Here is a 25,063-nt window from a genome sequence, read left to right on the forward strand (position 1 = left end):
TCCTTCAGGGATGCTTTATTCATCAGACACAGCAGAATAGTGGCGGCAAGCAAAATAGTGGCGGCATATGCATTTCGGGCGAGTGTTAAGTGCCCTCATCAGCGCCCTTCACTACAGAGAGTACACTTCTCAGTCCCACTTCCCTTCAGATATAAACAGGTAAGACGCTCCTCCCCCACCAAATTACATTCACCTGCTGCTTCTGTTAAGTCCAATGTTTCCTTCAGATCCCAGAATGCTCCATGTTGAACACCCGGGTGGTGAAATGGAGATCGAACAAATGTCAAATATTGGAGCAGAATCTTCCAAACGGACTGAAGCACAATCCTCCCCACACCGCATCCAAAGTCACAACGCATCTCCTCGGGTCCCTCGGACAGCTGCCACCACTTGGCTCAGGAAAGTACCAAACAGGGGCCCTATGTGCAGTGCACGCAGGCCTCCCGAGGTGAATACCTCAAACCTCCTAGGCCCCTCCAAAGCGTTGTGGTGGTCACCGGACTAGTCTATCCCTCAACTCTAAAACTGCAGTGAAGCAAAGCCAGCGCCGTCCGGGTCCTTATGCGGCAGGTACACCCAAATTAGGCCACTGGCCGGCGCAGAAATATATGGCAGACAACTCCCTCCGAAGAAAGCAGGCTGGGGTCCATATATATATATATATATATATACACATAAGTACTCACATATCCTCCAGGATAGCCCTTCATTTTTCAGCAATTTAAGCAATTGTGGTAGAAGGTGCGATGTCCTTGGCAGGGCTTCAGTGATAAATTTAACAGGACACAGTCTTCCAGAGGTTCAGAAAGAAATGAAGTACTGCACTCTGAGTCAGAAGTGTGCATTGTTATGACTACAGGCACAGCAAATGATAATTTGTATCACTGTGCAGTGAGAAAGCAAATGTTTGAATTTTTAAGTAAGTTGCCATGATTCTGTTTGCACTGCACGGCAAAATGTAATGTGTAGAAATGTTTAACATATTCACCTCCATAAAATGAGATGGAGGACAAGACTATGTCAGCGTGCCTTCAAGTCACTGGTGACTGAAACACATTGAGCGTGTTTCATTTCCTATGTCAACTGACTTTGTGGAAATAAAACTTGCTTTTTCATTCTTGACTCAGAGTGCGGTCCTTCATTTTTTCCTGGACCATTGGAAGATCGTGTCCTATTTCTTATATATATATATATATATATATATATATATATATATATATATATATATATATATATATATATATATATATATATATATATATATATATATATATATATATATATATATATATATATATATATATATATATATATATAATATATATATATTATATATATATGAAACACCTGACTCCTCTGGATTTCTCGGTGTTTCCAGCGCCTGCTCAGCACACCAGCAAACAGAAGGGAGACGGACCACGCAACATCAGCATATCGATATTTTATTCGGTACACAGAAAGCAGCTACGCGTTTCTGGCAAGGTATGCCCTTGTTCACGCTGCAACATGTACATAGGACTCAATGCTTTTTTAAATGCAGTTTCAAAAAGTGACCACCCCTTCACAGTGACGTAGTGAGTCATGTGACTTAATAGATAGTGAAAACATACTGCCACAGTATATATAAGTAAATACATCTGACGGTAACATACCACAAAAATAAATCACCGGTTAAATCCATAATCAGACAAAAATGACAAGTAAGTTAAATCACTGGTTAAATCCATACTCCTATATGTACATTTATAGGCAGTCACTATATTTAAGACTATTTACATCACATAATATCTCAATATGACAAGACCTCATTTCTTGGGAGAATACTACCAAGTTGCTAAACCTGGCAAACTCCCATATTAAATAAATGTACAACTAATTTGTCTGCTCATATAAACATGGCAGTTGATAAAGTGCTAAGTGAAGGTTAAAGATAAAGTGCAAAGTTGAAAAAAGTGCAAGGGAGAGAAAGCTGTACGAGATAAAGTGCAATACCATTCATTAATCCAAGTACGAAAGACCATATCTAGGCACATCCCAGTTTCATATGGGTATAACTGATTCCCACTCTATTCTATGTGCATGGTTCGTACCTTAATAATAATAAATAGCATAAATAATTAAAATATTATGAAATCCTATAAATACACCTAGATTAGTGACAATCAATTGATGATATATATACAAAACATTAAATAGCATATATATACACCTCTATTAGCAAATGTAAAACGCACAAAATGTATATATGGTGATTTCATGTCTGTGTCTAAGATATCCTACATCCTATCAAGTAGAAAACAATATAGAAAGATAGAATGCAATGTAGAAAAGTAGAACAATAGAAAAATAGAAAAATACAAGTATATACAGATATAGACATATGAAAAATATATCTGTATAAAGTATCTACATCTTCATATTTACAAAAAGGAAAGATTTCATCAAATTATTTACATGAAGCAGCAAGAGGAAATGTATTCAGACCCGCCCTCAACCTCAAAATAGGGAACCTAACTAAGAGGGAGGAAAAGATAATGGGTGCGGGTCTGGGGAAATATGCAGGCAAAATTAGACGGAAGAACAAAACAGTATATTACAAAAAGTGATGCATCTCATCAATATTGTTCAATCCGTTCGGCCAACGTGTATCTAGCTCTAATATCATCCTAGTCTCCAGCTGTCTTAGAAGTGATTCCCTGTCTCCTCCTCTTTTCAGGGGTGGTATAGCACCGATCACAAAGTAATTTAAACACGATAAATCTTTGTTGTGTGCTCTTTTAAAATGCCGGGCCACCGGATAGGCAGGGTCACTGTGCAAAATCGCACGCAAATGTTGTAGAATCCTGACGTGTACCTGCAGCTTGGTACTACCAACATATCGTAAACCGCAGGTACACATCAGGACATAAACGGCAAAGTCTGTTTTGCAATTAAAGTTGCCTGTGATCTTTTTTGGCTCTGTAGCAAAAGGAGTTAAATATTGCGAGGTGTTAATGCCAAATCTACAAGCGCGGCAGCTGGAGCACTTGAAAAAACCTTTAGAAGGTTTTAACCAAGGGGTTTTAGTTTTCAATTCAGGGGCAGGTTTGTCCAAAGCGGACCCCATACTTTTCGCCCGTCTGAAAGTGATAATAGGATTGGCTGGCAACCTGGTATTCAGTATATGGTCACTTAACACTATAGGCCAATTCTTTTTAAAAATAGCCTTTAATTTCCTGTCCTCGCTGCTAAAAGCTGTAATCATCCTTGGGCCATCTTGTTGGGTATCAGGAATTTTATTGCCTTCTGACTGTGTCTGTGGTGAAGGAAATAAACTTTCCCTAGATCTAAGTTCTGATTTTTCCACTGCTTACCTAAGAATATTATCAGAATAACCCCTGACTTTTAATCGTGCTAACAATTCATCTAAGCATTGTTTGTAGTCAGAAGGGGAACTGCAGATTTGTTTGAGTCTTAATATCTCTCCATAGGGTATCCCCATGATGGTATGTTTTGGGTGCATACTGGCAGCATGTAAAGTCATGTTGCCAGCAGTGGACTTCCTATGGAGAGTAGTACTGAGCTTGGCATCTGAAACATAGATCTCCACATCCAAAAATTGCATCCTGATTTGGCTGATGTTAACAGAAAACTTTAGATTCATGGAGTTATCATTCATATCTTCTATAAACAACAAAGCCTCAATTTTGGACCCTTTCCACACCATGAATATGCCATCTATATACCTCAGATAACAAACAACATGTTCCCTCATGGTAGTGGAGTGTAAAGCGGTGAGGACCTGCTCCTCCCACCAGCCTACGTGTAAACACGCATAGCTGGGGGAGGAACAGGCCCCCATCACCACCCCTCTTATTTGTCTGTAAATGTCTTTGCCAAATGTGAAGAAATTATTATGTAAACACCAATGAATTAGTCCCAATATGACCTTGTTATGCTCGTAAAAAGCCATGGGTTTCTTGTCCAAGAAATATTTGATAGCATTCATGCCTTGTTCGTGGTTGATACTCGTGTATAACGATTCAACGTCCAACGAGATCAGCCACATGTTGTCTTCCCAATCAATACAGGCAATCTTGTCCAAGAAATCACTGGTGTCGCGAACATAGCTATCAAGATTTTTCACAATGTCTTGAAGAAAGAGGTCAATATATTGGCCAACGTTTTCGCCCATGCTTTTAATGGCAGAAACAATTGGCCTCCCCGGTACTGGTGTAACTCCTTTATGCACCTTCGGAATCAAACACAAAGATGGCATTATTGGAAATTCTGTATTCATGAATTTGTATTCCTCGGTGAAAATCAGTCCTTCTCTCTTCCATTGGGATAGCAACCGTTGTAGTTCACTCTTGGCATGGAGGTATTCTTTCTGGCTGGAGACTTTGTAACACAAGGGATCTGAAAGTTGGCGCTTGGCCTCAGAAATGTAATCTTGTTTGGGCCAAATCACGAGGTTACCACCCTTGTCGGATTTTTTTATTACTAATTCATGATTTTCTCCAAGTTTCTTTATTAATTTGCCATATTCTCTTCTCATAAATGAAACTTTCCTTTTCGATTTGGAATTGGTTTGCTTGTATAATTTCTTGATGTCACTTATTACACAGTCATGGATGACGTCGATAGCGTCTTTGGGTGTTACGGGAACAAATTTGGATTTGCTTTCAAACGGACTGAGGCCCGCTCCCTTTTGCAAGACAGATATTCTGCTAAGCCTTGCCTGTGTGGAGGCATCTAAGTCCGTCTCAGTATTATTGGTGGAGGTGTTTAGGTCATTTGCATCCAAGAAAGTATGTACATCCGATGCTGATAACATATTCAAATTGTCAATCATTGATTCCTCAGATGTATCATTGTCATTATCATTGGATGAGCCTTTGATGGTTTTGAGCGCAAAATGTTTCTTTAGTTTTAATTTTCTTATGAAAAAGAAAAGATCGACTCTGGTCATTGTGTAATTAAAACTCTGAACAGGGCAAAAATTCAAGCCTAACGATAGCAGTTGTTTATCCGCTTTGGTTAGTGTTACATTGGAAAGGTTTATTATCGTATTATCATTTAGCGGCGTCTCACCCATGGTTTCTTTTTTCTGGTTTGTGTTTGGGCGCCGTTGTTGCCGCTTCGCCTTTCTTTTCTTCGCTTGTTCCTTCTTTGTCTGTTGGTGGTAATTTTTGCCTTGGCCCTGGCCTCAAAGTCTGTAACCTTTCCTCCACTATAAAATCCATTTCCTGTCTATATATATTATCTACTGGAACTAGTTCAAATATGGGTCCCAGGGTGAGCCAGGTCCCGGGGGCATTCCTACACCCCTAGATGATAATCAGACTACTTATTATGTGTACGATTTTTAAAAGAAGCCTTCATTAACAGCCCTGCCAATTCTTGCAAGTCACTTTGAAGCCACTTCCGTAACGAATTCCAAGGCCATCACCCCATAGCAAAAAGGACCTCTGATATCCCTCCATGCATTACAATACACTACCTGAACCTGGGGTCACTAGCCCTTTTGACCTCACTTGTGCCTGGGGACCCGATTTCCAACCAGGATACATGCATGAGATGCGATTGCAGAATGGAGCGCAAGGGGGCTCCGTCACACTCTAGTGCTAAAAGTGCCTCTGCTATCCGCCATGTGGGACAATACACTATCTGGACTTGGGTCACCAGCCCCTTTTGACCTCACCTATGCCTGGGGACATCACTGCCCACCAGTATACATGCCCGGGAGGCACAACTGAAGAATGGAGCACAAGGGGGTGGAGCCATCACACCAGCACTAAAAGTGCCTTTGCTATCCAGCTGTGCTGGACAATATGTGAACTTGGGGGCACTAACCCCTGTTTTACTTCACCAGTGCTTGGGCACACTATTTCCACCAGGAAATGTGCCAGGAGACGCTACTGCATTAACAGAGCCCATGGCAGTAATCTTTGTGGTGAGTGCCGATGCAGCGTTCCCCTTTGAGATTTTCTACTCTTGGGTTACGTTTTCTGCTGTTAATGCGGATGATAATACATTCCATATATACACTCACACCGTGGTACCAGTGAATTATGTTCCATATAGGACACTAGAGATTCCTATTTCAGCATGGCAGCATCAAATTTTGTTTAATGGCGCCCTTCCCAACACAGTGACTCCAGTTCAGTTAGGTCCCTTGTCAATCCCTGGGGCCACTTGGCCAGTCTTGGCCAGATTCACACCTTATCCTCGTTATCTAAATGCCCCTGTTGACGATGTGCGTCCACTTTATACCTCCTTGGCTGGGGTTCATAAGGCTTTAATACAATACGTTTCTTGCAACCGCAAACTCAGACGGCTAAGTCTACTAAAGATGACCGTCCACATTTTCCAAAGCAGAATTAGAAATTAAAAAACAGGGGAAGCAGCAATCGAAACAAGGGTTGTGTCCTGCATCACCAGTTACTGTGTCTACTAAGCTCACATAAGATTTGCGCAAATGCGCGAAAATTAGGTCTCCTGATAGATTTCAGGTTCCTGATCAACATTCTCCTCGTTCTTCACAGGAAAAATCAGGCTCACCAGCTGGTGGAAGAGAACATGGCAGAGGTCGGGGTACCCCACAAGGACATGAAAAGCCCCGCCCGGCTGAAGGTAAAGGCAAGCAGGACGACTTTCCACGTCAATGCCCTCAGTTTCAGAAAAAGTAGGTTGCTGCATTAACTACTAGGTATGCCACAGATAGTGAGACCACCGCTTCGGAACCTGACATGGGCACTCACGCTGCTGTACAGCGCAGCAGAGGTTACAATAGTGCGGCAAGCACTGCGTCCATATCTGAAGGTGACAGTAACTGACACGTTTATTACCATAGAAACTGCTGACACTAGAGTGGCACTCCCTGACAGACTATATGAAATAGTTATTTTAATTGAAAGTGACACACAACGTGTAATAAAAGGGATTTTTTGGGAAAATCTAACTTCAACATATGACATTTTATAGAGGAAGACTGGCCCCGCCTTTCCTTTTGGCCACTCCGAGAGGGGAGGAGGCAATCCTCCCTAGTTTGACACACACTGTGCCCAAAGAGCAGGTGCAGAACTTTGCACAAGAGTGGTCTCTGGTGCTTGCACCAGCGTTGTACCATACTCAGGTGGGATGGGATAAACTTTCACCCAGACATGAGATTCCATTGCGGTCTATGCCACTGCCACAATCCCAATATCCCATGCAGTGAGAAGCGAAGGCTTCCATGGCAGAATTCCTTGAACAATTGGAGTATCAAGGTGTGATTAAGACAGGTGTGTCACCCATGAATAATCCTCTTTTCACTGTGACAAAGCCTAATGGTTCGTACCACTTAGTTTTGGATTATCGGTATTTAAACTCTCATTGTCGTGCATGTGCTATACAGAACACCCACAGCTCTGCACTAGTGGATAGTCTTGTGCGTAAAAGGATTAAAACCACACTTGACATTTCAATATGACCTTGTTATGCTCGTAAAAAGCCATGGGTTTCTTGTCCAAGAAATATTTGATAGCATTCATGCCTTGCTCGTGGTTGATACTCGTGTATAACGATTCAACGTCCAACGAGATCAGCCACATGTTGTCTTCCCAATCAATACAGGCAATCTTGTCTAAGAAATCACTGGTGTCGCGAACATAGCTATCAAGATTTTTCACAATGTCTTGAAGAAAGAGGTCAATATATTGGCCAACGTTTTCGCCCATGCTTTTAATGGCAGAAACAATTGGCCTCCCCGGTACTGGTGTAACTCCTTTATGCACCTTCGGAATCAAATACAAAGATGGCATTATTGGAAATTCTGTATTCATGAATTTGTATTCCTCGGTGGAAATCAGTCCTTCTCTCTTCCATTGGGATAGCAACCGTTGTAGTTCACTCTTGGCATGGAGGTATTCTTTCTGGCTGGAGACTTTGTAACACAAGAGATCTGAAAGTTGGCGCTTGGCCTCAGAAATGTAATCTTGTTTGGGCCAAATCACGATGTTACCACCCTTGTCGGATTTTTTTATTACTAATTCATGATTTTCTCCAAGTTTCTTTATTAATTTGCCATATTCTCTTCTCATAAATGAAACTTTCCTTTTCGATTTGGAATTGGTTTGCTTGTATAATTTCTTGATGTCACTTATTACACAGTCATGGAAGACGTCGATAGCGTCTTTGGGTGTTACGGGAACAAATTTGGATTTGCTTTTAAACGGACTGAGGCCCGCTCCCTTTTGCAAGACAGATATTCTGCTAAGCCTTGCCTGTGTGGAGGCATCTAAGTCCGTCTCAGTATCATTGGTGGAGGTGTTTAGGTCATTTGCATCCAAGAAAGTATGTACATCCGATGCTGATAACATATTCAAATTGTCAATCATTGATTCCTCAGATGTATCATTGTCATTATCATTGGATGAGCCTTTGATGGTTTTGAGCGCAAAATGTTTCTTTAGTTTTAATTTTCTTATGAAAAAGAAAAGATCGACTCTGGTCATTGTGTAATGAAAACTCTGAACAGGGCAAAAATTCAAGCCTAACGATAGCAGTTGTTTCTCCGCTTTGGTTAGTGTTACATTGGAAAGGTTTATTATCGTATTATCATTTAGCGGCATCTCACCCATGGTTTCTTTTTTCTGGTTTGTGTTTGGGCGCCGTTGTTGCCGCTTCGCCTTTCTTTTCTTCGCTTGTTCCTTCTTTGTCTGTTGGCGGTAATTTTTGCCTTGGCCCTGGCCTCAAAGTCAGTAACCTTTCCTCCACTATAAAATCCATTTCTTATCTACTGGAACTAGTTCAAATATGGGTCCCAGGGTGAGCCAGGTCCCGGGGGCATTCCTACACCCCTAGATGATAATCAGACTACTTAGTATGTGTACGATTTTTAAAAGACGTTTTCATTAACAGCCCTGCCAATTCTTGCAAGTCACTTTGAAGCCACTTCCGTAACGAATTCCAAGGCCATCACCCCATAGCAAAAAGGACCTCTGATATCCCTCCATGCATTACAATACACTACCTGAACCTGGGGTCACTAGCCCTTTTGACCTCACTTGTGCCTGGGGACCCGATTTCCAACCAGGATACATGCATGAGATGCGATTGCAGAATGGAGCGCAAGGGGGCTCCGTCACACTCTAGTGCTAAAAGTGCCTCTGCTATCCGCCATGTGGGACAATACACTATCTGGACTTGGGTCACCAGCCCCTTTTGACCTCACCTATGCCTGGGGACATCACTGCCCACCAGTATACATGCCCGGGAGGCACAACTGAAGAATGGAGCACAAGGGGGTGGAGCCATCACACCAGCACTAAAAGTGCCTTTGCTATCCAGCTGTGCTGGACAATATGTGAACTTGGGGGCACTAACCCCTGTTTTACTTCACCAGTGCTTGGGCACACTATTTCCACCAGGAAATGTGCCAGGAGACGCTACTGCATTAACGGAGCCCATGGCAGTAATCTTTGTGGTGAGTGCCGATGCAGCGTTCCCCTTTGAGATTTTCTACTCTTGGGTTACGTTTTCTGCTGTTAATGCGGATGATAATACATTCCATTTATACACTCACACCGCGGTACCAGTGAATTATGTTCCATATAGGACACTAGAGATTCCTATTTCAGCATGGCAGCATCAAATTTGGTTTAATGGCGCCCTTCCCCACACAGTGACTCCAGTTCAGTTAGGTCCCTTGTCAATCCCTGGGGCCACTTGGCCAGTCTTGGCCAGATTCACACCTTATCCTCGTTATCTAAATGCCCCTGTTGACGATGTGCGTCCACTTTATACCTCCTTGGCTGGGGTTCATAAGGCTTTAATACAATACCTTTCTTGCAACCGCAAACTCAGACGGCTAAGTCTACTAAAGATGACCGTCCACATTTTCCAAAGCAGAATTAGAAATTAAAAAACAGGGGAAGCAGCAATCGAAACAAGGGTTGTGTCCTGCATCACCAGTTACTGTGTCTACTAAGCTCACATAAGATTTGCGCAAATGCGCCAAAATTAGGTCTCCTGATAGATTTCAGGTTCCTGATCAACATTCTCCTAGTTCTTCACAGGAAAAATCAGGCTCACCAGCTGGTGGAAGAGAACATGGGAGAGGTCGGGGTACCCCACAAGGACATGAAAAGCCCCGCCCGGCTGAAGGTAAAGGCAAGCAGGACGACTTTCCACGTCAATGCCCTCAGTTTCAGAAAAAGTAGGTTGCTGCATTAACTACTAGGTATGCCACAGATAGTGAGACCACAGCTTCGGAACCTGACATGGGCACTCACGCTGCTGTACAGCGCAGCAGAGGTTACAATAGTGCGGCAAGCACTGCGTCCATATCTGAAGGTGACAGTAACTGACACGTTTATTACCATGGAAACCGCTGACACTAGAGTGGCACTCCCTGACAGACTATATGAAATAGTTATTTTAATTGAAAGTGACATACAACGTGTAATAAAAGGGATTTTTTGGGAAAATCTAACTTCAACATATGACATTTTATAGAGGAAAACTGGCCCCGCCTTTCCTTTTGGACACTCCGAGAGGGGAGGAGGCAATCCTCCCTAGTTTGACACACACTCTGCCCAAAGAGCAGGTGCAGAACTTTGAACAAGAGTGGTCTCTGGTGCTTGCACCAGCGTTGTACCATACTCAGGTGGGATGGGATAAACTTTCACCCAGACATGAGATTCCATTGCGGTCTATGCCACTGCCACAATCCCAATATCCCATGCAGTGAGAAGCGAAGGCTTCCATGGCAGAATTCCTTGAACAATTGGAGTATCAAGGTGTGATTAAGACAGGTGTGTCACCCATGAATAATCCTCTTTTCACTGTGACAAAGCCTAATGGTTCGTACCACTTAGTTTTGGATTATCGGTATTTAAACTCTCATTGTCGTGCATGTGCTATACAGAACACCCACAGCTCTGCACTAGTGGATAGTCTTGTGCGTAAAAGGATTAAAACCACACTTGACATTTCTAATGACTTTTTTAGTCATAACCTGTCCTCACTCAGTAGTCAATGGACAGCGTTTACTTCAGGTGGCAAACAAAAACAGTTCAAAAGGAAAGCCATGGGCTACAACAACAGCCCAGGCCTCTTTGCCGCCTGTGTTGTTTCTTTGTTAGACGGCATAGACCCAGATGCGTACTGGTATGTTCATGATATCTATCTCACAGACGATGAATTATGACCGCATCTGTGTCACGTTGACCGCATCATTGTCATGTTTGTGGACTTCGGTTACAAATTTTACTTTGCAAAATCTCCTTTTTCAGAGTACACAGTGTTGTTTCTGGGCTACGAGCTCAACAATGAAGGTCGAGGCTTAGCACCTCACTTGCTGGAGAAATGCACATGTTTTCACGCTCCGATAACTCTAAAAGAATTACAATCTTTACTGTTTTTTTTTTTAATTTCGGGCGTACTTACATTCCCAATTATGCCCAGCTTATCAAGCCGCTACATGCCTTGGTACAACCTACTTTTACCAAATATTGCTGGCTTCCAGAACATTCAGCTATACTGCAATACTTGCAGTCTGATCTTCTTGAATCTAAACGATTACTGACATGTGACAACCACAGAAAACCTGGAGATAAGAATCATACCAGGTGCAGTGGGTTTTACATGCTTGAAGTTTAATGAAGGAGACACAGTCCCTATTGCTTACAAGTCACACTTGCACACTTCGGCTGAAATGCGCTTTTCAACTGTCAAAAAAGTTTTGACAGCCAGGCAGGTGGCGATTCTAAAGGAAAGAGCTGAGCCGCAGGGAAAACGCATGTTTATTGTTACACTGTATCCTGCCCTTGCGGCAGTAATGAGAGCCAGTGTACCTAATTCAAAAGCTTTACATCGGCATTGGATACAATGGGCCACTTCACTGACGTCTCCTAATGTCACGTCCCTCATTGCAAACTCAGTAGTTTTTACAGTATGAATTTGTTTATCCTGCTCCTTTGTCCTTGCTCCCTTGTGAGGATTACCATTGTATCATTTACACAGATGGTTTGGCACAACCGTTGACGGATTCTAAGCATTCTTATTCAGCAGCCTGCGCAATAGTGATTGGTACCATTGTGAATGGAGAATTCAAGTCCGAGGTCATGCATACACAGTCATCAGGGGACTGTAATACCCAGTTGGCAGAGCTACATGCTCTGGTGCTTGCACTAGAGTTTGCTGACCCTTGTGTAACTACTTTAATTGTAAGTGACTCTTACTATTGTGTTCAGTCTTTCGATGACAGTTTATTCTAGTGGCTCAGAATGACTATCGTGATTCCAAAGGTAGCACAATCAAGCACAAGATGCTTTGGGTTTGAGTCGCAGAACTAAAAGAACATCTGCCTCTTGTGAATGTAATTCATACTCATCAGCGCGTAGGAGTACATGCTGTTGGTAACAGTCTAACTGACAAAGCTGCGAAGACAGCAGTGGCGATATACTTAGTAGCAGCAGTTACAAGATCCAAACGTAAGATTGATGATGATGACATCTTGGCGGCTATTGCTGCCACAGAGACGGGGGAAATTACCCTAGAGATTTCCCTTCGAAGTACTCTTATTATTTAAGTCCTGATAAAGTTCCCTATGTGAGAATTACCGACATTGGTGACCGATTGATTCCCAACACGGACCACAGACAAGCCTTTATAACAGCCGCTCACCATGGCATGGCCTCGGCCCATGCTGGCATTTCAGCGACTGTCACCATCTTGCAGCATCGTTACTGGTAGCACGGACTGTACAAACAAATGCCTGATTATGCCCTTTCCTGTGACATTTGCCAGCAGATTAAACCTTCAACTGTTGCACGTCCACCACAAACACAGTTGTACACATTCAATAAGCCACTTGGGTGTGTTTATTTGGATCACTGCGTCCATTCTTCTCTGATACTGCGTATAAGTTCATCTTAGTTGCAGTGGATTCGTGCACACACTTTCTATGGATGTGGCAACACTGCAGTGCTGATGCTCGAACTGTCATCAGGGATTTGCGTGTCTTTGTAGGAATTTTTGCATGTGGTACCTTCAGTTCTGACCAAGGTCCAGTGTTCACCTCTAAGCCGTACAAGGAAGCCATGAGTTCTTTGGGGGTCCAAGTCAAATGTTCATCTCCATACCAGCCTGAGGGCAATTCTGTTGTGGAGCGAATGAATGGTCACTTAAAGCAATCCTTGACAGCTAGGGTTTTAGGCACTGACAGGAACTGGTTTGCCCAATTGTATAGCGTCCAACTTGCGCTTAATAATCTCCCTAGAAGGTCTCTGTGTGGGGGACCCCATACAAAATGCACTTTGGCATAAAGATGCTTGCCCCAGACCTTGATAGTCTGGACATGGCGGCATCAGCCGTTCCCTTTGACAATCATAATCATTCTGCTTTGTTACAGAACCAACAAGAGACTTGTGACAGTCTTGCAAAGGAACATTTGCCCTCCACAACTGATGCTGCACTACAGATTCCGGTAGTTGGCTGGCTACCTCGAATGGAAGACCTGGTCCATGAGAAGGTGGATAACAAGAAGGAATTTGGCCCCTCTTATCGTGCTCCAGTTCCAGGGCACAAGAACAGTCATTTTACCTCCACTTCCTGGTCGCAAGGATAACAGGTACATCTCGATTGACAATGTCAAACTACAGCGAATGGCCGATTCTTCTTAGTATGACTCCTGAGGTCTCTTGTCCATTGAGATGCATACAGTTACTAATCCATTATTGAATCCCCCAACTGTTGATCCCAATGAAGATACTGAGTATACCTATCCCACTATCCTGGCGTGCAAACAAGTTCAGCCGTCCAGTCACACTTTTCATTTGACTCTAGCTCTACAAGATCAAGAGCCCGTCCAAAAATCTAACTTTTTTTCTGTTGGGTTTAAAAGACATTTTTTGATACCCCCTTAAACTTATATATGGTAGGTGCTCATCTTGATTGTTTTATTCATGTTGATTGGATTTGTCATTTTCTTTTTTCATTTAATTAATGGACATTACCTAACAGAAAGATCTGCAATTAGGTTCATTAATGGAACTTTGGCACCCCACTCCTCATCACACAGAATGAAAAGGGATCAGAATAGTGTTAATATAACTTCTTGCTCTGTTTTAGAAGGGATTGTATTGGGATGCTGTAAAATGTAAATATTCATGGACCCACAGAGGTGAGAAATGTCCCCAATGTACTTTGTGTTTCTATGGGGATATTGTGAAATAAAACATGCGACCTGATGATTGGTATGTCCAAGCCATTGAGGCTCTTTTTTCTGATTTGAAATATTTTGCTGCTTTTCCGGCTGAAGATTTGTATTTGAAGATTGATTCTGTTATCAACACTGTGGCAATAATTTCCTGTATAAAGCAAATACATTCAGAAATGTGGTTAATTATACATTGTCCAGTTCAAAAACTCTCTTGAAAAAATTTACATATTTCACTGATTTGCTTCAATCCAATCAAGAAGCCTTTTATTTTAAAACGGCTACAAAGTCCTCTTCTAAAGTTAGGCTCACTCACACAAAATTATTGTACTCAAAATCCTTCATGGATCAATTCGCTATAGGTAGCTATGAGCTGTGGAAAGATACCATTGATCCTAAATCTGTTTGGGGTTCTAAAACCTGGCAGGTACAAGACACAGAGGCCTTACATCATGCGCGCCTTATCCCAGCCCGCATGTTGTTTTTAAATTCCTCTATTTTTCAAACCACTAGCTTTAGATTGGCTACTTCTGAAAAGATGAATGCCCCTACCATTCATGATCTGGGTGCTTATCCTACTTGGGACAATCACACAGATATGTCAATTGATGAATTGCAGTCCCTAATTACTAATACCTCCTTTAATATGTCCAGCTTGGATCCCTTAGGTCGATTGCTATGGCAAAAATGTTCTGATTCATGTCAACATTGTTTTTTGGGTCTGGCCCTGGGCTATCCACAGGTTGGGGGTGGAAGCCCGTTTTGAAAATTCCCTTTCAGTTACTAACTATTCTGTAGGCAAATTGTGTAAAAATTGCCTTAAACATTCCACCTTTGCATCAGTTAAGCAACAATTATCACAATTAACTGACAATGTTGATTTGAATGACTTTGTTAAAGGTCCTATAGGAGGCAGGTCCAAAATATGGATTTATGCTATTCACAACGAAGTTTGGAAATTGTCTCAAATTGAAGCTGCTTCTAGATTAAGAGCAATTGATCAAGCTAATTTAGAAAAAGTGCTTGCAGTCGTTGATAATAGCATTAATACTCTTTCTTCCAGAATGTACACTTTAGATAATATTGTTTCATCTCTTGTGGATATTGTTTGTGCAAGATGATGTTTCTGTTTTTTTCCATGGTCAAAATCAATTGCGTTCGATAATGCAATTTGCTTGGACTTTGAAGTCTGGTAAAGTTCCTTGGGACTACATGAATACCTCATCTCTGTTTTTTCTGTTTAATTTAACTGAGAAACAACAGTTCATGTCCATGAAGAATGCAACATACTCACTTTTGCATATAGAAAAATTGAAACCCTTACAATTTTCTGTCTCAGAATCTAATTCTGCTGTATGGCTTATTCATGGGTTAATAACACTGCTTTTACCCTTGTTTAAATTTAGTTCATGTATGAAACATTATGCCCTATGCAGATATGAACCACTGGGTAGTGCTTTTCTCCATAAAGTTGGGTCTCTGCCATTTACATACAGGTGCATGCGAGATGGTAAAGAAGTTTATTTAAAAGGTGAGAAGTGCGTTTCAATGCCTGATCACTCACTGGTATGCACAAATATACAATTGCTTGGAGTGTGTAACACGGAAGCCCCCAATTTAGCTTGCATTTTAAAAGGTACTCTGGTGCCGGCAATAACGCCAACTTTTGAATTATTAGCTAACAACAGTTATTTACTTTTTAACAATGAAGCTTGTTGAAGGATGCTACCCGGGATTCCATACATTGTAACTGTCTCCCAACGTGTAGTTTGCTGCAAGAATGTGCTTTTCCCGCCCCCGCATGGGAGACTTGATGTATCTATCCGGCCGTCCATTCCAACCTTGAAAGTAGAGTTCAACAAGATGAGCAGAATAAGGGCTCTATTGTCCCAAAAGGAAGTTGCCCTTACTTCTTCTCGTGAAACATTTGTCCTTCACATGGCTAACACCCGTACTAAGGTGCATACTCTTTTAAATACTGATCTCCCAGTTCTGTTCGGCACGTTGATCCATACCATATTCAATCCCTCTGCGACAACTGGCTTGGCACACTTTTTTTAAAGCTGTGGGTTCTGGCCCTTTGACCTCATTCCAAACAATATTTTGTGTGATACTGGCATTTTTTCATTCTACTTTTTTCAGCATCTCTTGCGGGTTACCTTTAATTCTCGCTTTGGCTGCCGGTGTGCTGCTGTTGATTTGCTTGCTCCGAAATTGCTGTACTATCTGTGTCACGAGACAGCCTGCCCCTGCTGTTCCAGCTTCGCAACTGGATGCTTGAATTCTATGGAACGCTACCTCTGGCAACTTTGAGTGTGGCATATGGATTATCTTTCAGGTTCTCATACATTACTTGCGTTCAGCCTGTGTTACACTGGCTGGATTGTTATTTTGAATGGTCTTTGGATTTGTGCCTCTCAAATACGGCGTCTCCTGCCCATATAATGATCTGCGAGGATCTAGCCTCGTTTTTTGTTGAAAAGGTGGAGGCCATTTACAGATCATTTTCTCAGCTTCCCATCAGGGAGGAAATGCCTACATCTATGGCTCCCAAATCATTGCTAACCATCCCCAGTCCGACCTGGGATGAGTTTTTAGCTCTGACAACAAAAGTAAAATCCGGCTCTCCGGACGATCCTTTGCGACCCGCTCAATTCCGGGAACTTGCTGAATGTTGCTATCCTGCCCTACATGATCTCATCAACTTATCTTTTAGTTCCGGCAGTGTTCCCAAGGCCTGGAAACAGGCTATGGTCATTCCGATCCTTAAGAAACCTACCCTCGACCCGACTAAACCAGAACACTACCGGCCCATTTCCCTTCTTCCCTGGCCAGCCAAGCTAGCGGAAGCTCATGCTAACCGCATTCTATCTGCTTACCTGCAAGAAATGAATCTACTGGATATTTCCCAGAACGGATTCCGTGCAGGTCATAGCACCGAAACAGCTCTCTTGGCTGTGGTGGAACAGATTAGGAAGATGTTGGATCAGGGTCAGACGGCGGCACTGATCCTTTTAGATCTCAGTGCCGCCTTTGACACGGTGTCCCATCAGATTTTATTTTATTACATCGTCTGATGGAGGCTGGAGTCGGAGAGATGGCACTCGAGTGGTTCCGCTCTTTTCTTAAGGATCGAGGTTTCAAAGTGTCCACCCCTCCTTTTGTTTCTGCTTCACGTCCTATTCTTCAGGGTGTTCCCCAAGGTTCGGCTCTTAGCCCCACTTTATTTAATTTGTATGTTCAGCCTTTGGCGGAGGTAGCCCACAGCTTTGGTCTTTCCTTAGTGTCATACGCCGATGACACGCAACTGGCGGTGGCACTAAATGGAGACTCCAACATGGACGCCTCCACCTTCCAGTCAGCGTTAAAAGCTGTTTCTGGCTGGATGGCGGACAACCGATTACAACTAAATGCCTCTAAGACCGAGGTCATTATTTTCGGTAAGGAAAGTGGTCTATGGGGAGCTCAATGGTGGCCTACTGATCTTGGCCCTGTGCCTACCCCTGTGAGTGAAGTCAGAAACCTTGGGGTGTGGTTCGATGACAAGCTTTCATTTATTTCCCATACCAAACGCGTGGCTGGCGTATGTTTTGGTACCTTGCATGGTCTGAGACCCATTTTTAAATTTTTCGATGCTGAGACAAGACAGATTATGGTCCAGGCTCTGGTTCTTACCAGACTGGACTATGCCAATTCTCTGTTCTTGGGCTTAAATCAGGCCGAACTGTCCCGTCTTCAGAGGGTTCAGAACGCGGCTGCTAGGATGCTTGTCGGCCTCCCGAAATTTGTCTCAGCTCGCCAAACCATCCGGAATCTTCATTGGCTTCCGATTGAGCAAAGAGTTAAGTTTAAAGCCCTCTGCTTAACTTTTAAAATTCTCAACCTAGCCTCCCCTCCGATCCTTGCACAGACTGTTCTGCACTATGCTCCTGCTAGAGCTCTCCGCTCTGTTGGACTGAACCTCGCCATAGTGCCCCGCTTTAAAAGGGCTAGAATGGGTGGACGCTCGTTTTCAGTGCTGGCGGCTGCCCTTTGGAATTCTCTTCCAGCTCCACTTCGCTCAATCCCAGATCTGTTTTTTTTAGGAAGACCTTGAAGACTTTTCTCTTCTCTACAGTCTAGTCTGTTTCCTGTCTAGCCTTCTTACTCGTGTTGTGTTATTCAGATCTCCAAGCGCCGGGACGCCTCTTAGCTGCGGCATCCGTGCGCTATATAAAAAATAGATAACATAACATAACATAACATAACTGATGAGTCCCTAAATTGCTCACGAGTTGGAATGTTCTGGCATCGGGATTATGGCCTGTGTGGCTGCACATGGAATTCTAGGTAATTGGGACATAAGTGAGGCGGCACTTGACTTCCTGTCACAAAGTTACCTCAAAGAACATGCTGGTTGTCCTCTGATGTTGCTAGAGGCTCCAGTTCTCGAATAACATGTATGTTTATTCCCTTTATTAAATTTGATGGTGAAGTCTTTGCTGATGAGAACAATGACTTCCTTTTGGAGGCTGTTGCAACATACTGTGCCTACACGCTGATGGACTGAAGGCAGTCATCCAGCTAAGAGCACATACTGAATTCAGATTTTTTGATATTTTACTATTTTTTTTATCCATATTGGGCAGTACACCCTTCTTGTTTTTTTTAATTTGTACTCCTCATTACTTCGAACTTCTCATTTCCAATTGTGCGGTTTGGCAAAATTTGAACTTGGTTCTCTCTCACTCGAACTTGAACTCTATGTTCCTAAATTATTTTCCTTTTTGTTCGTGGTCCGATCAGGGGAGGGTGTAGTGAAGGCCGGGTTCTGACTGCACACATTGCTTTGTTAGCATAAGCGTATTAGAAGTTTAAACACCATTTTGCCACTTTGCCGCTTTTGCACACCACACTACATGTATCTGTTGTTGTAAGTTAAACTGCTTGATTTTCTTCACATGAGAACGGTCTGCTTTCCACATGCATAGACGTAAACGGTGACCTCAGTCTGTACACTTTGTGCTGCAGGCTTCAAGGTCAAATAAGAATGTATGCTGATAATTCAGGTTGATCGGCCCATGCTCTAGACAAAACATGCACCAAGCTTCGAATAGCTGAAACTTGAGTGCCTTTAATATTGCACTGCATGCTTGTTTTCAGGCACTTGGTGAAGAATCTTTCCAACTACAGAGCGTTTGCTGATCCTTTGATGTGATTCACCTAAGCTGATCTTTGAGGTATGGAGTTCCCGGTTTAAACCTAGAGACCTTCTATTAATATTATAAAACCTAGCTCCGAGCCAGGGGAGGGTGGTACACAAGGCGCTATACCACCGGTTTCAACTATCATCATAGTATGACTTCTCCCTTTGTATTTTATGGAATTGTAACAATACTGATTGTTTTATTTCTAATCCTATGCCTGCTTTTGTTAGCCAAAATACTGCATCTTAGAGCATGTAGTTAAAATAAGCATTTTAAACTTTCCTGTGTCTCTGATTACTCATGTTGTGGACTTGTATGACAATATAAACAAAAGAGTGTTCTTGATTCCCACCATTCCTGCGAGTATTCTAAGTTGCTTGTTCTGGGTTGTCTAATCATTGGTAGCTTTGCGATAGGATGGAGAATGAATGAGACACTGATGCTAGTTGAATAGGGGTTCTGGGTACTGACGTGAGTTTCTAGTACACCACAATTCACTGAGGTCCTGATTTCCTGCGCATAGTGGAATTGTATTGTGGTTTACTATTGCTTAAATGTCAATTATTCCGGTGTAGAGCCTCCCTAGCGCCTCTGAAGTGCCATGAAGCCTGCCCCTGCCACTAGACTCAGACATTTCTCTGCAGCGGGAGAATATCCTTTGTCTCCAGGGTGACGGCTGCCTCTTGGGCAGAGGATCTTATGACTCTACCGCTCTTCAACACCTCCGCCGCTCGGCTACCTCAGTGTTGGTGTACTATCACATGAAGGGGCCATTCGGCTCTCTCTGCCCAATACGTTTTATATGAAGGTTGCTGTTAAGCCAGGGATGGGTGGCAAGATTGTCACAGGGATTAGAATGAAGGAGATGAGAGCAAGTTCTTGCCAGAAGCAATGCCCTCACTGTAGGCCACCATGCACTCAGGTTTATCTCAATCGGCACCGTGATGCATTTCCCAAACTGCCAGTATGGTGTCGTGTGGGGTGGGGCAGGGTAGGTCCAGTGAAAGTCAGCATACTCCAGCCCACACTGTGTCACTTTCTGCCAATCAGTCAGTACATGCATCGCTCACGAGCAGCCCTTCCACCGGTGCTCCCCTGCACTCACCGCACGCTGGACACCGATGCATGTGCAGTTCACGGACCTTCTGGCGCTTCTAATGGGACCCGGACTGTTCTTTGCCGCTTTACTTTGTGCCACTACGGGCCGCTACCAGGTCAGTGTCTAAACTGCCCCCTCCTCAGCCGCACTCCTCCCTCATTTGTAATGGAGATACATTGTACCTGTCGATGACTGGGAATTGAGCGCCTCTCCCCCACTACGGGAACCTTGCGACTGAGCTCGGCAGCCGTGCAGTGAAGCCGATTTTCCCTTCGGATTGTCAGATTCCATTAGATTTTCAACCAGGACGTCCTCCATGTGGTCCTCTGCCGCCACAGACTGGTTTGGTCTTCGGTTTCACTGGATTATGTGCGAATCTTTACCTAGACGGGTGTGCTGGGTTAGAACTGCTTTAACATGCTGCCATCTTGCTCCGTGGTTTGCCACACCCCGTGGATCACACTTCTAGTACATTTGCGCACGTCTTTAGAAAAACATAAAGACAAATATGCTTGTGTTTTCCACTTAGGATCACTTCCGAAATTTTCGTAAAGTTTTGCTTGTTGTTATATGTCCTCATGCATAAGGACTAAAACACAACTTCTAGGGATGAGGGAAGGATTCAATCACATGTAAGCCATCTCTGAAATAACGGATTTGGATGAAATGAATACATTTCTGCAAAACCTGGGTTCCACATTGATATATTGTTATTGTACGGTATACAGAGGAAACCTCCTGCATGGCAGATGGAAAATTGGCAATGCATGACTCAACAGTATTTGGCTAAATCTTCAAAAGTAAAAAACTGTAATAATGCCTGCCAAGTAACATTGTAACTGTCAGTATTTTCTGCACAAAAAGGTGTTTTGGGGTGCTTTCGGACTCAGTCCCATGCAGTAAAAATAAAAGGAAACACCACAACGAAGCCTGTGTGGAAAACACCGTTTAGAAATAGGCATTGTCTACATTTTCTTTTCACTGTGGCCAGTCTAGGCGAGACTGTTGTGGGAACAGGTTTATTTTTCGAACTTGAGATCAAGCAGCTGCCTAACAAACATTACACAGCAGGCCAAACTTACTTTGGATTTTATATTGTTTTTAAAAAAATGTTTAACAGTCGCTTGGGGACCAACAAGGAAAAAACACCCTTAGCGAAAGTTTCATTCAAAATGGGCACATAATCAACGTGTGTAATTTATTTATTTGTTGCTTTAATGAATAGCAAAATACCTGCAGGTTGTTAACTCTGACATATGTCCTGTGTCAAAAATCTTTTGCTGAACAATCTAACCTGGTAACTGGTAGAAACAGCTAGAGCTGCGAAAAACTTTTTATTACACCACTGTAATCTAGCGACATTTCCTGGTACTGAACTAGTCGCATCTAGATTATTTTCCTTCATTTTCTACAGGTGAGCAGCTGCGTAGTTTTGTTTCGCAAGTGTGAGGTGTTGCCAATAACTCTCAAGCATTTTGAATGTAAGTGCATTGCTTGTTAAATTTTTCTTGGCAGAATTCTGCAATAATTTTGGTAAATCAAGAGCATTTGCCATGTGAGTGCATAGCTTAACTTTTCCTTTTAAGTGGCATCATGCAAAAGACACTTGCATAACTACGTTGTCCAAATTCAAATTTTAAAACAGCTGCACCGGTTTTGCAGAAATATAGTTTGTGAAGTTGTCACAGTTTATCGAGAATAATGCATGGATCAAATCTATGCGACACAACAATCACTACAAGCTATATTAGCTATGCTCTCCAAAAAAATTAAAGTATGTGTGTAGTGCATAACAGTCAATTTAACTTCACTAACAAGTCAAGATTTTCTTCATGGCCCAAATACATGTTATGGCTAGGATATATATATTTTTTTGTGGTTCCCTCATTTTTTATGTTTTCTGAAAATACTGTAATTTTTGGACTCCAGATACTGGCGAGGTCCTAAACACTTCAGCAGTATGTGTACTTTGATGACTAAACCCATTGCCATAATTAGCTGACCTCAATTATCATTTCTGACATTTAACACCTTAGCTGCGTGTAAACATTTCTCCCCAGTGCTGCGCTGTCCATTAGAACTAGTGCTGAATGGACGTTCAATGGTCGTGCGCAGCACTGGGGAGGTAGCGCTGCTGACGACCATTGGCCGTCAGCAGCACTTAAGGGGTTAAGCATGAGCACAGTACAGTGGTGTAAAAAAAGCGTACGTGGCATAAAGTGAGAAGCCTTCTCCTGAGCTGAGCTGATACTTAGGGGCATAATCACAAGGAGCTATCACCAAATTACCGGCACTTTATCGCAGCCAAAGTCGTGATAAATCTACCCCACTATTCACAAGCAGGTGCTATCAGCTCACAACACCACTTTTCCCGCAATAGCAGCCGCAAAAAAACATCGCCACAGAGGACCCCCACAACTATCGCTAATGAGATGCAGAGTAGGCGTTCCCATGCCCAAACCAGCGACACCATACCGCAACATTCCCAACAACCACACAGATCGGCAATAAGAACACAAAACATTCGATAAGGCGCGTTAGCAGCCGGAAATTTACACCTGCTCTGACCTGGTGTAAAGTTGAACGGCAGCCTGCACTACAATAGGGAGCCCAGCCCAGGGCGTCATCAGAAGGGCAACAGATGACATGGAGCAACTGATTATACCCACCAGACACCCAAGAGGGCCACAACACCCACCGCCACCACACCCAGGACCCCCCCACCAACTCCAGGCAAAGACATGCCACATCAGATACACCTAAACATGTACCAAATAATGCGATGGATGTCGAGCAATCACAACTGGTGACATGCATGTGTCAGCACAGAAATGACCATCACACATTCACAATTGAAGCAAACAATTAAACGTTATTAAAACAACACAGAAACGAAATTAAGACTCATGGCGGCTCCCCTCGACATATTCTGTAGGTCACAGCCTGCAAGACAAAAAAAATGATGAGAAGTAGTGTCCTGCACACATCAGAGGACAGAGGGAGAGCGAAGGAGAGAGAGAGAAGAAGAGAAAGGGAGAGAGAGAGAAGCAGAGAGGGGGAGAGACAGAGAAGAGAGGGGAGATAGAGAGAGAGAGAGAGAGAAGAGAGCGGGAGAGAAAGAAGAGAGGGGTAGAGAGAGAGAGAAGACCCTGCGCACCTAGGCCACACAGCTCACCTACTGCCACCGGTGTGTCTCCAACCACTTGCTGGTACGTATAGCAGCACACCAGGTCCCACATCTGAGATAGAGCTGTCATCTGAAACAGAGTCCAGAGACATGACTGGCACAGTACAGACACTTGCACAAGACAACATCGCCCGCCCACGAATGCACACTCAGGCAGAGGCATCCCAGCCCCTCCCGCCGCCCATCAGATCATGCCCACCCATGCACACCCAGGCCACACTGCTCACCTTCTGCCACTGGTGTGTAGACCGCAGGTCCCACCACATGCTGCTGCAAGACACAAGGTCGGGGACCGCAGACATGGCACCCACCGCACCATGCAGCCACGCTGCCCTGACCACCAGGTAACACGTCTAGTGCTGGGACGATATTTCACCATGGCATGGTATGAACCAGGGCACCCAGCAACAGCGCAGCCTCCACAGCCGCTCAGCCTAATGGGTATCACTAATTCTGTGACTGTGGAAGCAGGGCCACGTTGGGGTAGGCTTGCACAGGGCACTGGCGCATCCTACATTGCAGTCCAGCAAGGCACACAAATCCTGGGCAGTATGGACCATCAGGACGGGCAATCATCGCAGGCTGCACACCCGCTCAGCAGCTCAAGGTGCCAATGACTCAGTGCACCCTAAGTCACCGTCCCAGGGCGAGGTGCCTGTGCCAGCCGCAATGTAGCATCTGCCACAAACCCTGTCCAACCTCAGTCAGCATCACGTGGTGGGGTGCCTGTGCAGGCCGCAATGCAGCAACTGCCACAAACCCTGTGCAAACCCAGTCAGCACCACATGGTGGCAGGCCCGTGATGGCCTCAAGGCCTCGGGCCCGTCATCCAGTCACCACCACAGAGGGGTATGTGATGTCGTTGGCACCTTATATTTGCAGGATCGTATGGCCTGTGATGCCTGTGCCGGGTGGCCTGTGGTGCGTGTGCAGACCTGCCCTAGGGGAGTGGCTGTGACATGCTGACAACTAGACCAGTGACCTGCACACCACCAGCGAGTACGCCTGCGACGGGTAGCAACAATGCCACCCCTGGGCGGAGTGGTCTGGCCTGCTATACGCTAAAACAGGGTAGGGCTTCCAAATATTACTCGTGGGCACTGGGCATGGTTCAGTCCATGTCCGGACAAGAAAGTGTCTGATGCGTGTGTCCCTGTTGTAGTGTCCACAGGACCCATGACTCAATTTGCCATGTTGCACCCTCTGAATGCCATTTCACAGGATGTGATCATTGACGCAAGGGAAATCACTGTCCCTACATGCATCCACACATACATACATGAATGAGGAAAGACATGACACAGCAGTGCGTCACTGGATGTTTATTGCACAACTAGTCCTTTTCCGCAGCTGGAGCGGTACCGGGCACTGCCGAATACACCACACTATCTGGGCCCGTGGAGGGT

Source organism: Lissotriton vulgaris, chromosome 3_1 (genome assembly GCF_964263255.1).
Source record: "Lissotriton vulgaris chromosome 3_1, aLisVul1.2, whole genome shotgun sequence".
Taxonomy (NCBI): domain Eukaryota; kingdom Metazoa; phylum Chordata; class Amphibia; order Caudata; family Salamandridae; genus Lissotriton; species Lissotriton vulgaris.